This window comes from Pristiophorus japonicus, chromosome 1 (genome assembly GCF_044704955.1).
Source record: "Pristiophorus japonicus isolate sPriJap1 chromosome 1, sPriJap1.hap1, whole genome shotgun sequence".
NCBI classification, from domain to species: domain Eukaryota; kingdom Metazoa; phylum Chordata; class Chondrichthyes; family Pristiophoridae; genus Pristiophorus; species Pristiophorus japonicus.
In genome coordinates, this window is record NC_091977.1 from 209,243,377 (window position 1) to 209,257,271 (window position 13,895).

Sequence of the window (13,895 nt, forward strand, 5' to 3'; positions counted from 1 at the left end):
AGACTTGCCATTATTTTTGCATGCATACCGCCCACTTAATGTCCATTTTAACTCTGAAATGAGGTACAATACCCATATATCACCCACTTAGCCACAAATTGGAAACTAACGCCCATTTTTCAGTCATTTATCACTGAGCGTTACTTTCAGCATGTGCTTAACGCCGATAAAAAATAATACCGCCTGCCCACTTTTGTTTGGCAGAGAGATCAGAATGGGCGAAACCAATGCCCATAATATCATCCAGCGTTACTTTCAGCATTTAATTAACGCCAATATTTAATAATACCGCCCGGCCACTTTCTTTTGTCGTAAAGATCACATTTGCCAAAACTAACGCCCAAAATATCGGCGAGCATTATTTTCGCCACCTCGCACACATATTGCCGAAAATATCGCTCGCCGAAAAAAAACGCTGTGAAAAAGTTGCTCTCAGCTGAACTAATCACAGAGGTATGGACGCCATTTTGTAAATCGCAGGTCGCTTCATTTAAAAGACTGCTTCAACTTCTGGGAAATTTTGATGTACTCTGAAGTTCTTTTAAGGTGACGTGCACATCTGAACAAACATCTTATCATATGGTGAATGATTGGAATTTCGATTAGGTGTTTTAGTGGGGAAATTTATTGTTTGTGAACAATGGGTATAATACTGATAGTTATTGGAATAGGGCCTGTCATTTCTCAGCATGTCTTGATTACCACGCACATGCTGCATACTGGAGATGGCAGAAGGTATATTCGACAGCATTATGTGCCCAATTTAAGACATGCCAGACTGACGAGGAGGATCAGACCTTAAACCCCCGCACTTACAGGGAGAAGTGGTCTTACCTCAACTTGTCTGATAACACGTGCCTTAGGAGACTGAGCTTCCACAAAGAGGTTATCAGTGAGATATGCTAGCTCATCAGCGGGGAGATCTGCAGTCTGCCAGCACCATCAGGACCGCACTTTCCGTCGAGGTCAAGGTCATTTTCGTTCTATGCGTCGGGTTCCTTTCAGGCCTCAGCTGGCAACATTTGCATTATATCTCAGCATGCCACACATTGCTGCATTCGACAGGTCACTGAAGCCCTGTACACACGCAGGATGGACTTTATCAGCTTCCCTATGTCCACGGAGACTCAGACTGAGAGGGCTCTAGGATTCTACCGAATTGCTAACTTCTCCAAGGTGTAGGGAGCAATAGACTGTATGCACATCGCGATGCGGGCACCTTTTCAGGATGCAGAGGCTTTTCGGAACCGAAAGGAATTCCACTCCCTGAATGTGCAACTCGTTGTCAACCACCAGCAAATAATTATGGCAGTAAATGCCAAATTTCCTGGCAGCATCCATGATGCTCACATCCTGCGTGAGAGCACTGTATCTGATATGTTTACCAGTCAGCCACAAGGTCAGTGCTGAATGCTTGGTGACAAAGGATATAGCCTCGCCACCTGGCTGATGATCCCCCTGTGTAAGACCCAAACAGAAGCCGAGAAGCGATACAATGAGAGCCACATGCAATATCGTCAAGAAAACCATTGGAGTGCTTAAGCAGCACTTTAGATGCCTGGACCACTCAGGAGGCGAGTCCAATACCACTCTGAGCAGCTAGCTCAATTCGTGGTGGTGGCTCCATGCTGCAGGACTGACGGTCCACCTCACAAGAGAGAGGAAGAGTAGGACGAGGAGCTGGACGCTGACCTCGGGCCATACAATCAGATTGACATTGAAACCATGCCCCCGCCCCCCTCTAGACCGCAGGAAAGGGCCCGTGGTGGCTACATAGCTGCAAAACATTTATGTCAGCTGCTCATAAATTAGTGTGTTATGTCTTCAGATGCACTAATAATTGTCTCCACGAGACAGTGTGTTATGCTTGAACTGTAGTGACCTTAGTCCATTTAATGTAACTCCAGAGTGAGGATCACACATTGTGGCCTGCCTTTTATACTAGGCCTGGCACACCTGTACAGGTAACCTACAAGTCTCCCACTGCGGTGCCCTCTGGTGGTACACCCTGTAATAGTATAAGCAGTAACCATGTAGGATACATGACATCACTCTTCCCCCAAGCTTTGGTGCAAATCGCCTTTGCATTGACTGTGCTCTGGGCTTAGCTCCAACTGGTTGACCCTTGGCAGATCGTTTCTATCTTGGGTGAGTTGGTGGTGTTTCGTTGGCAGTAGAGTTGCTGGTGGTTTCTGTTTGTTTGTCCATGCCCACTCCACTCTCTTCCCCCCACCCCCCCACTCCTTGCATCCCCCCCTCCCCACCCCGCTGGCTCATTACATTCATACACATTCAAGTCCAAAAAAAAATGTTTGCATTTACAGTATTGCATTCGTGGTACATGCTTGGAATATTCTTGAAGTCATTGCTGGGGTCAGCACCGGTGCATGAGGACAAATTAGTGCCAGGACTGCAGGATGGTGTCCAGGCAGTCTGGTGGTGGTGCGGTGCCCAGTACTGGCAGTGGGAACCCAGTTGGCTCAAGTTGCCTGCTCGCAGGGCTTTTACCATTGCTTCTTGCATTGGGCAGGTTCACAGATGCCTGTGACCTCCCTGTCCTCTTCTTGCGCCCCGGGTCGTTGCTGCTCCCTGAGGGGCAGTTGTCTAGCAGTGCACAGGAAACTGCTGACTCGCTTGCCTGGGCGTTATTTGGTTTGGGATCCTGGCTGGTCCCAGTCCCATTTGGGAGACCCGTTGCGTGTGACACTTCGTTCCCAGGTGTAGCCTTGGTGGCAATAGGGTCTGGGGGCTGCGCCTTCGCGCAGTTTGCTCTTTCAGGCTTGTGGCGGTTGGTGCCATCGAGTGCCTAAAAGGTGAAGCCGATCGGGGACAGGGTATTGATACCTTTGCCGTTGCCTTCCTGAAATCGCTTGCTCTGCAGCTTGTACATATTGGCTGCTTGTGGCCACACTCCGTGGTGCATCACTCTGGTCCCAGGGACGCAGGCTACAGCATTGGGTAACTCGCTGGGCCTGTGTGCTCCCGATGGGTGTTTGCCCGCTGCATTGACTGTATGCAGTTGAAATTCTACATCGCACAACGTTTCATTTCTTAATGTAAATAACCTGTAGCTCCGATCGCAATCGCATGACTTTACCTTGCTTATTGCATGTACACAACTCTCATCATCCATTACACATTTTACATGGTCGCAATTGCACAACTTTTCCTTGCTTATTGCATATACACAACTCTGATCATCAATTACACATTTTACATCTAACTCACAGTTGCTGTTACATTGATTGAGAGTGTGGAACTGTCCCTTTAAGTGTGGTGAGTTGCAGGCCTCTTTTAAGAGAGCCTTCCTATCTTTACCCCAATCCTCTTCTTCGCTTGGTGCCACGTGTTGCTCCATCAGCGCTGCACCTCATGGTCCGGCTGCCAGTTTTTTCTTCAGAGCCTCACCTCGTGATTTGGGTGCCATCTTGTTTTTAATCCACAATGTCGACTGCTGTGATCCTCTTCTCCCCGGATTCCTCCACTGAAGCTGAGAAGTCGCCTCTGGTTCCGATTCTCTTCCTCCGGAGTCCTGCCACTGGAGCCTGGAAGATGCGTTCGGGTCGTCTCAGCTGGATCGTCTCCACGCAGTCGTGCTGAGCAATCTGTGCCTCAGGTGCTGTGCTGGCCTGCTCTCTGGTGCCGGATCCAACCTCAGGTAGGGGTTTGCTTTGCCTCTGAGCGCGGGGAACATCGATCGCTGGAGGGATGAAATCTTCCCAGCTCCAATGGATCTTCATCCGCCTTCTTCTGAGTAGCGTTGGTCCATCACCTGCAATAATCCACAGAGGTAACTTGTGCACTGCGCCATCATGGTGTACCTTTACATCCGCACTACCAACGACTGGGATAAGTTCATTGGTGTGGGTGTGCAGCTTTGCCTGGACCGGGACCAACTTGAGTCGTTCAGCCTGATTGTCCCATAGCCTGTCAAAAGTTTCTTGATTCATTACTGACTGAAGACTGGAATACCATTTATCTCAACTTCCATTCTCAATGGAGAACATTCGGTGGTGCAGGCAAACATGCTACATACCTCATCGTGTAGCTGAGCTGCCTATCTGACTATCACTTCATAATCTGCGCTGGATTCATGGTGGCCATCTGCAGACTCTTCATCAACACAGTGAGTCATATTTCTTTTACACATTCGCTAGAGGTGGCTCTTTGTGCTGCAGCCTTTACATACATAGTCTTTAAAACGGCATTGGTGAGCCCTGTGACTCCCTCCGCAATGCCAGTATGGTGCTACTCTATTAGCCCCCCTCGGCGGACTCTGAGTTAAGGGACAGAGGGACCTGTTCTCTCTCCCCTGAGGAGATTCACGTTCTACAATCCAGCCTCTAAAGAGCACCATTCTGTGCACAGTACTTGCCGGGTTTGAGTCCTGAAGATGAGTCATCGGCCTAGAGCCGCAGGTTGAGGTCATGAATGCTTGGCACACGGAGATGGCCATCTGCAATGTGACTGTGGTATCCGCAGATAGTAGTTTATGAAGAAGGCCCTCATGGCCGATTCCGATGTCAAAGATATCCCGCAGTGCTTCAGTGAGGTGGTCATCGAAATCACATGGTGCTGCCAGCCTCCTGAGGTCTGCAGTATATTTCGCGATCTCCTGGCCTTTGGGCCGTTGGTGTGTATAACACCGGTGTCTGACTGGGAGGATGCTCTCTTTGGACTTGAGTTGTCCTTAGATCAGCGTTACGAGCTCCTCATATGTCTTCGTCGTTGTCTTCGCTGGTGCCAGCAAGTTCCTGACGAGGCCATAGACGGTGGGCCCACAACTGGTTAGCAGGATAGCTCTGTGCTTATCAGCCAGTGTGGCCGGATTGTCACCTGCCAGGTCGTTTGCTGTGAAGAAATGGTTGAGCCTCTCCACAAAGGCTTCCCAATCATCACCATCGGCGAACTGCTGCAAAGTACCAATGTCAGCCATTTTCGTGTGAAGGTCCGTAATCTGGTTGCCAATTGTTATGTCTTCAGATGCTCTAATAATGACTCTACGAGACAATGTGTTGTGCTTGAACTATAGTGACCTTAGTCCATTTAATATAACTCCAGAGTGAGGATCACACATGGTGGCCTGCCTTTTATACTAGGCCTGGCACACCTGTACAGGTAACCTACAAGTCTCCCACTGCAGTGCCCTCTGGTGGCACACCCTGTAATAGTACCAGCAGTAACCATGTAGGATACATGACAGAGCACTTTGCTTGAAAGAATGTTGGTGGTATTTACAAAGCTGCAACACTGCTGTGAATGCAGCTCATACATCAATGGTGTGCATCACCTTGGTGACAGTTAAAGTTTAAGTTGATTCAAGTTTAGTTTAATTATACCCTTTCATGTTAAAGAATCACCAATGTGTAACGGTGCAGCTATCTGAGACAATGCGCAACAAGGTCATGTTGAATAAAAAACATTTAATCCGAACATTTGTGTGAAATCATAATTATAACTGCAATGAGCACCCCACCCCAACCCCACCCCACCCCACAACAAATTTACATTTACATCAATCAAATGGTCAACATTTCCAGGAGCACAGAACACAAATGCAAACCAACAAGCTAGCCCCCTCCCCCCTTCCCCCAAACCTCCCAACAAAATTGCTACAACAACATGGAAATATTACCAAGCCAACACCCGTGGCCATACACCTCACTTTCCTTCCCTCCCCCCTCTTCTCCCCACCTCTACCCTTTCCCCTTCCCTTCCTGACTCCATGTCGTCTGGCCAAGGAGCTCCTCAGGTACCAATTCATTGGGGGGGATGACGGCAGAACCGATGGTTGGACGGATACGGGAGAGGATGGTCCTTAGGTGGGAACGTGCTCCGAGCCAGAAGCAAGATCTTCCTCCTGGCTGTCATGTGTCATTGGCAATGGGGGTGCAGCACCTTGGGGTGCAGTACCGCAATATGGGACCACTGGGAGGCCTCTGCCACCAGTCTTCTTGGCTATCACATCCAGTCATGGTGATGGACATGCTGGTCAGCTGGTGGATATGCCCCCCATTGTCTGTAGAATCTGCTGAGCTATGTTAACACTGCTCCTGGACAAGTCCACGCTCAGATCTGCCGCTCGTGGAGCAGACCTGCCACGTCTAACCAACCTTCGCTTGGTCGGCACTATCCTGGAGACACCTTGGGTGCCCTGTAGTGAGGTGCTTGGGCCCGGTACCTCCACAGTGGAGGTGGGAATGGCCGCAGAAGCACTAGATAGCCTTGGGGTAAATTCCTGATGGAGCCTGGTGATGCAGGTTCAATAAATTCCGCACTTCATCGGTGGAGAAGGCACCTTGCAGCTCCATGGGCGATAATCGGGGCTCCTCAGCACCAGATATCCGATCATCCGGTGAGTCCGGCCCCGCGCCTCCAGCTTCTGGGCTCGGTGGTGTTGCCTGGGGCCATGCTGCTGGCTGAGCTGCAAAACACAAATGAGGTTATTAGAGGAGAAGGGGGTGCTAGGGTCACACGGTGATTCCAGCGCTACACACGGCATATGCATGACAAAAGCACCACCGCTATCAAAATCATCACAGACATCACATTTCATGACCATCACCAAATTCTGCATTGCAAGGAGTCTCATGAGGCCATCATTATTTAGAGAACACTTTTATCATTCATCTATCACATATTATTGGTCGGATATGAGTGGGTGTGGCATCTATTGACCTACATCATGCAATGGTGTATACTTTACTCACGTGATATCACATCAGGTTCTGAAGCTGCATGCATGGCTGATCGGGGGCTGGCTCCCCACTAGTGTATGCACCCGCTCCTCGATGTCGGTGAGGTCGATGATGACTGCTGGCCCGCCACTCATTCGCCTCTGCTCGGCCCTATTCTTGGAACGCTTCTTCTGTAAAAGATAACAACAGCACGACATGGCATGAGATCATTGCGTGATATCATTGCTAGGTACTGTCACAGAGACTGATACAACACATAACCGACAGATGTAATCATGATTATTATGAAACTTATCTTTCTTTACCTAAAGACGTACACCATAAACGCAGGCTTTGAGTGAAACATTCCTGGTATAACTGCAAGACATCACATCTGACTTTAATCACTCATTACGCATACAAATCAAATTATATAAATTTTTAAGTACATGTAAATAAATATAATACTTACTCTGGCGGATCCGACAAGGTCGTTCCAGTGCTTGCGGCACTGGTTGCCCTCACGCACCTCGTTGGTTGCAGACGAGACCACCTCGGCTATGTCGGCCCATATCTTCTGGTAAGCCTTTGGGGTGGGCTTCTCACGCCCACCTTGGGTCAATTGATCCCAGCGTAAATCGACCTCCTGCATGAGGGAGGCATTTGCCTTGTCTGAGAATCTCCTCACTCTTCTTCGTCCTCCCAATTGTTCCTATCCCAGCTCACTGCTCTCGCCAGTGTCAGTCTCCACAGTGTGCTGTGTTGCCTCCTCCATCCCTTCCATTGTAACAACCAAATTTCCGCAAATATCTCGGTGGGAACAACTTAATTTTTGCTCAGAATTCCTTCTGCTGGCTGAAACTCTCCCTCCTACCTCCCAAAACAGCCAAACAAGCACACACCAGACCCACACATGCTTTCAGTTCCTCTCTGCTCCCTCTCTCTCTGTCTCCTCTTCTGCGCATGCAATGATGACTCCTGACATCCGGAAACGTGGGAAACGAGCACTGCCATACCATTGCTATGGATGGCGACACTTTACAGCAGAAGTTCAAGAAAATTTTATGCTAACACCCATTTCAGATCGCTCACGGTAATGCCCATTTAAAAAAATGGAAAATTAGGGTTTTGAAAATGGGAGATAATCCGGCAATCTCAAAACCCATATTTATCGCCCACGCTGGAAAAACACCCATTTTTGGGTGATCTGCACAAAAGTGGAAAGTCTAGCCCCATGTATTTTATAGCCCCTTGGATACCCTTCGTTCTACTTAACTCTATTTATTTGGAAGATCTCAATCAGTCATGTGGAGCTTAAAGTAGCATTCCTTCACAGACCCTCTCTCTCAATACAGCTCCCTATACCTACTAGCTATAGGGCGCTATATATTATATCATTATAATCACGTGTTCCAAAATGATCGTCTCGGTACAAATGCGGATGTGGGTGAGTTAGTTCATTCTTCACTGGGCTGCTGGGCAGCCGGCCTTGCCGGGCTGCTGGGGATGGTGAGTTCAACTTCGTGGTCAACCATGATGTCAGTTGCCAATTGTGTGTGTGTTGGAGGGTCAAAGTTGGTGGTGTCCTCTTCGGTTGTTCGTAGCTGTTGGTGAACTGCAATTTGATTTGGTGCAAGTGTTTTCTGCACATTAGTCCATTGGCCAACTTGACCTGAAACACTCTACTCCCCTCTTTGGCTATGACCGTGCCAGCGAGCCATTTGGGACCATGTCCATAATTGAGTACAAACACAGGATCATTGACCTCAATATCGTGTGACAAATTTGCGGGGTCATGGTACACACTTTGTTGATGCCGCCTGCGCTCCACATGATCATGGAGATCAGGGTGGACAAGAGAGAGCCTTGTTTTGAGCGCCCTTTGCATGAGCAGCTTGGCTGGGGGAACTCCGGTGAGTGAGTGGGGTCTGGTGCAGTAACTGAGCTGCACTCGGCATAGTCGGGTCTGTAGGGAGCCTTCGGACATGCTTCTCAGGCTTTGCTTGATGGTCTGAACTGCCGGTTCTGCCTGGCTGCCGGATGTGGGCTTGAATGGGGCAGATGTGACGTGCTTGATCCCATTGCAGGTCATGAATTCCTTGAATTCAGCACTGATGAAACACAGCCCAGTGTCGCTGACTAGGACATCAGGCAGGCCGTGCGTGGCAAACATGGTTCATAGGCTTTCAGTAATGGCCGTGGACATGCTTACAGACATTATAGCACATTCAATCCATTTTGAGTAAGAGTCCACGACAACCAAAAACATTTTGCCTAGAAATGGGCCCGCATAGTCTACATGGATCCTCGACCATGGTTTGGAGGGCCACGACCACAAACTTAGTGTTGCCTCTCTGGGTGCATTGCTCAGCTGAGAGCAAGTGTTGCACTAAATCTGAGTCAATGCCGGGCCACCACACATGGGATCTGGCTATGGCTTTCTTCATTACAATGCCTGGATGGGTGCTGTCCAGTTCACAAATGAACGTATCTCTGGCGTTCTTGCGCAAGACCACGCGATTGCCCCACAACAGACTGTCCGCCTGCAGGGACATTTCGTCTTTGCGACTGTGGAACGGCTTAACTGCCTCCTGCATCTCCGCTGGGACGCTGGACCAGCTCCCATGGAGGACACAATTTTTTTTACCAAGGACAGCAAAGGATCCTGGCTGGTAAAGGGGGACTTTTTGTTTTCGAATGCATCCATTACCATGAGCAAGTCAGCTGGCTTTGCCATTTCCACCCTGGTGGTGGGCAATGGCAGCCGACTGAGAGCATCTGCGCAGTTCTCTGTGCCCGGTCTGTGGCGGATTACATAGTTGTATGTCTACAGCTTGAGCACCCATCTTTGGATGCGGGCAGAGGCATTGGTGTTAATCCCTTTGCTCTCAGAAAACAGCGACATGAGTGGCTTGTCGTCAGTTTCAAGCTCAAACTCGAGGCCAAATAAGTACTGGTGCATTTTTTTTACCCCGTAAACGCACGGCAGAGTCTCTTTTTCAATATGCTGTAGGCTCTTTCGGCCTTGGACAAACTCCTGGCGTATAGGCGACCGGTTGCAAAATCCCCGATTCGTTTGCCTGTTGTAACACACTCCCGAGCACGTATGATGACACATTGCAAGCTAGCACTAATCTTTTGCAAGGGTCATATAGGACAAGCAGTTTGTTTGAAAACAACAGATTTCTGGCTTTCTTAAAAGCAGCCTCTTTTGAATTGCCCCATAACCTGTTGTCTCCTTTACACAGAAGCGCATGTAAGGGTTCGAGCAGAGTGCTTACATTGAAACATGGAAACATAGAAAATAGGTGCAGGAGTAGGCCATTCGGCCCTTCAAGCCTGCACCACCATTCAATAAGATCATGGCTGATCATTCCCTCAGTACCACTTTCCTGCTTTCTTTCCAAATCCCTTGATCCCTTTAGCAGTGAGGGCCATATCTAACTCCCTCTTGAATATATCCAATGAATGGCATTAACCCAGGTAGGAAATTACCAAAATGGTTAAGGAGTCCCAGGAATGATCGCAGCTCCATCACATTCTGTGGTCTCGGCGCGTTCTTGATGGCCTCCGTCTTGGCGTCAGTGGGGCTGAGCCATCTGCTGCAATTCTTTTTCCCAAGAACTTGACCTCTTGCGCCAGGAAAACACACTTCGAGCGTTTCAACCTGAGCCCCACGTGATCAAACCAACTAGGAACCTCTTCCAGATTCTTCAAGTGCTCAATGGTGTCCTGATCTGTAACCAGTATGTCGTCCTGGAAAATCACGGTGCGAGGAACTGACTTTACCAGGCTCTCCATGTTCCGTTGGAAGATTGCCGCAACCGACCGAATCCCGAACGGGCATCTGTTATAGATGAACAGACCTTTGTGCAGGTTGATGCAGGCGAGGCCTTTCAAAGACTCCTCCAGCTCTTGCGTCATATAGGCTGAGGTCAGGTCCAGCTTGGTGAATGCTTTCGCTCCAGCCAGGGTCGCAAATCGGTTGTCTGCCTTGGGTAGCGGGTGTTGGTCCTGTAGCTAAAAACGGTTAATCGTTACTTTATAGTCCCCACAAATTCTGGCAATGCTGTCCTCTTTGAGTACTGGGACAATCGGACTGGCCCACTCGTTGAATTCCACCAGCGCAATGATGCCTTCTTGCTGCAGCCTGTCCAGCTCAATTTCCACTTTCTCACGCATCATATATGGTACCGCTCGTGCCTTGTGGTGAATGGGTCACGTACTGGGCACCAAATGGATCTGCACTTTTGCCCCCGAGAAGCTTCCAATGCCTGGCTTGAACAACAATGGAAACCTGCTCAGAACCTGGGCACATGAGGCATCGTCGACGGATGAAAGCGCTCAGATGACATCTCAGTTCCAGCGGATTTTTCCCAGCCACTTCTGCCAAACAATGTGGGGCCATCCCCTGGCACAATTCACAGCAGGAGTTCGTGTACTGCTCCATCATAGGAGACTTTGACTTCAGCACTGCCAATTACAGGGATTAGTTCCTTGGTGTAAGTCCTTACTTTGGTGTGAATGGAGCTGAGCTTTGGCCTGTGTGCCTTTTTGCCCCACAGCCTGTCGAAGGCCTTTTTACTCATTATGGACTGACTCGCACCCATGTCCAGTTCCATAGATACTGGAATTCCATTCAGCTCAACTTTCAACATTATTGGTGGATATTTCGTGGTGAATGTGTGTACACCGTACACTTCTGCCTCCTCGGTACAAGTCTCCTGATTCAGCCTGATCCACAGTGGATCGATCTTCCTCTGCAACGTGGTGGTTTGCAGGGTTTGCAGCTCGCCTGCACATTCGCTGGAGGTGTCCCATTGTTCTGCAACTGTTGCACGCATAGTGCTTGAAATGGCATTGATGGGGCCGATGATCACCTCCACAGTGCCAACAAGGTGTTAACTGCCTCGCATTAACGATTAATGGCGGACTCTGGGTCATCTGAGGTCGGGCAGCAGCAACCGGCGTGAACATTCTGCCATATATATTCCTGCTCGAAAACGACGTTACTTTGTGCACAGTACTGGCCAAAACTTCTTTACTCTGCAAAATCTGTTTGGTGTTGTCGCTGGTGGGCATAAATGCCTGGGCTATCGTTATGGCTTTACTTAGATTCTGAGTTTCAACAGTCAACAGTTTGTGAAGGATTACCTCATGGCCAATGTCCAGTACAAAAAAGTCTCTGAGCATTTGTTCCAGGAATCCTTCAAACTCACAATGTCCTGCGAGGCGCCTTAGTTCAGCGACATAGCTCGCCACTTCCTGGCTCTCCGACCGGTGACACATGTAGAACCGATATCTCGCCATCAAAACACTTTCCTTAGGATTTAAATGTTCCTGGTCCAGCGTACACAATTCTTCATAGGATTTAGCTGTTGATTTTGCCGGAGCTGGGAGATTCTTCACAAGGCCATAGGTTTTTGCCCCACAGACAGTTAGGAGGATCGACCTTCGTTTGGCAGCGTTCTCGTCCCCTTCCAGCTCGTTGACCATGAAGTATTGGTCGAATCTCTCCATGAAGGCCTCCCAATTGTCCTCTCCTGAGAACTTCTCCAGGAGTTAACTGTTTTTTGCATTTTCACGCGGTTATTCGTTACCTTGTCGCCAATTGATACTTTCATAATAAAGGGTGAAACAGTACTGTGTACAATAAGCAAGTGTGACCTTAGCTCCTTTAATAAGACTCCTGAGTGCAGGTACCTCGTGGGTGGCCTGCTTATATACCGTGCTCCCAAATGATGCTGGGATCCCTTGGGACTCCAACAGGTAGGCCCTCTGGCGGTAGTGTAATACAGGTTATAAGGGGTTAAATACATAACACATTCACTGTAAATTACCACAATTCCTTTGAATCAAATCAGAATGGGAAGTAAAACTAAAATCTCCATACAACTGTGCAGGTGGAATAAACATGAACTTAAACAAAGAGTGATATGGGTTAGAAATACACCTGCCATACTCAGGCTACAAAAGTCTGAATGGATGTTCAGGTATTTGTCAGATAGCCCTCACTTTGAAGTCTAACTTTTTAACAAGGCGGTTCTGATCATTTTTTTTTTAAACAGGGGGAAGTAATCATTTTCTATCTTAGTGATTAATCAATTTGTCTTTTTCTCCCTCAGATTGTACACAAACTGTCGACATCCCCAGAGCAACCTCACTCTGTCAAGTGACAATACTCCATTGACTACAGAATATTAAATCTGTCAGTTGTGCATAAATGAGAACAAACTGATATGCCCTTATTTAAAAAAAAGAGGTACGCAAGGTAGAAAATTAACATTTCATTTTTGATTCATTTTATTGCATTTACCTTGTTAAAGAATCAAAATTGTAGTAAATGGAGTTGATTTTACTACAAAGTACTGAATCTAACATTGCAGCTCTTGTCATAGCAGTTTAAATTAGATAAAAGTTGATTTGTAAAACAGCTTTAAAAATGTTGAGTCTTCACTTCGTTGGCATTATTTTTTGTACATAATTTCAGTATTACTCAAACAAAGAATCAATATCCTATTCCCTGAAAACATCTGACTGCAGAAATAAAAACAGAAAATGTTGCATATACACAGCAGATCTGATAGCATCTAAAAAAAGAAGGAAAGTTCATACTAACCTGTCATATGTTTCCAGTTGTCGACAGACCTGCTGTGCATTCCTGTTTTTATTTCAGATTTCTCCATGCACATTTACTTTATCTCTGCTAACAATAAAAAGTCAAATCCCAGTTTAGGCACTGCCTAAAATTCGATTTCTGTCGAGTTTGGGCAATTTTGCGTTTTGGGCAATTCTTTACTGATGAAAGTTACAGCTCGAGCTTTGTGGGGCAACTGGACAGGCTACAGATTGAAATATCTGGACCACACTGTACACTGAGTAAACTGGAATAGCAAAGTGAAACCTGTCAATCATCAGAAGCAGGGAAGTTATTTTTGTTGCTAATTGAAAGACTTGGGGTGAGAAACACTCCACTTTCATCTGTGATCACTATGGGGTGGGGGAAGAAACGTAATAATAGCACTGAAAAAGATAAAGAGATGGGGATGAATTATTTATGAAGAAATGAATGCAATGTACGTGAAAGGAGTGAAGGAAATAAAAAGACAAATATAGAAAAGAAACAAAATTAAAGCAAAGGCAATTTAAATAGAAAATGAAGAGGGTGAACACAAAGAATGAAATAAAGTCAGCAAGAGAATAAAGTGGAGAAATGAA

General features: G+C 47.5%; 1 long non-coding RNA gene across 1 annotated transcript; it reads right to left on the reverse strand.

The window, feature by feature from the left end:
- Positions 1-5,736: 5,736 nt before the first annotated feature.
- LOC139268336 (uncharacterized) lies at positions 5,737-13,657 on the reverse strand. Its single transcript, XR_011594013.1, has 3 exons — positions 13,297-13,657; positions 6,711-6,868; positions 5,737-6,424 (listed from the first exon to the last, which is right to left on the reverse strand). It is a non-coding gene; the product is annotated as an uncharacterized lncRNA (long non-coding RNA).
- Positions 13,658-13,895: the final 238 nt, after the last annotated feature.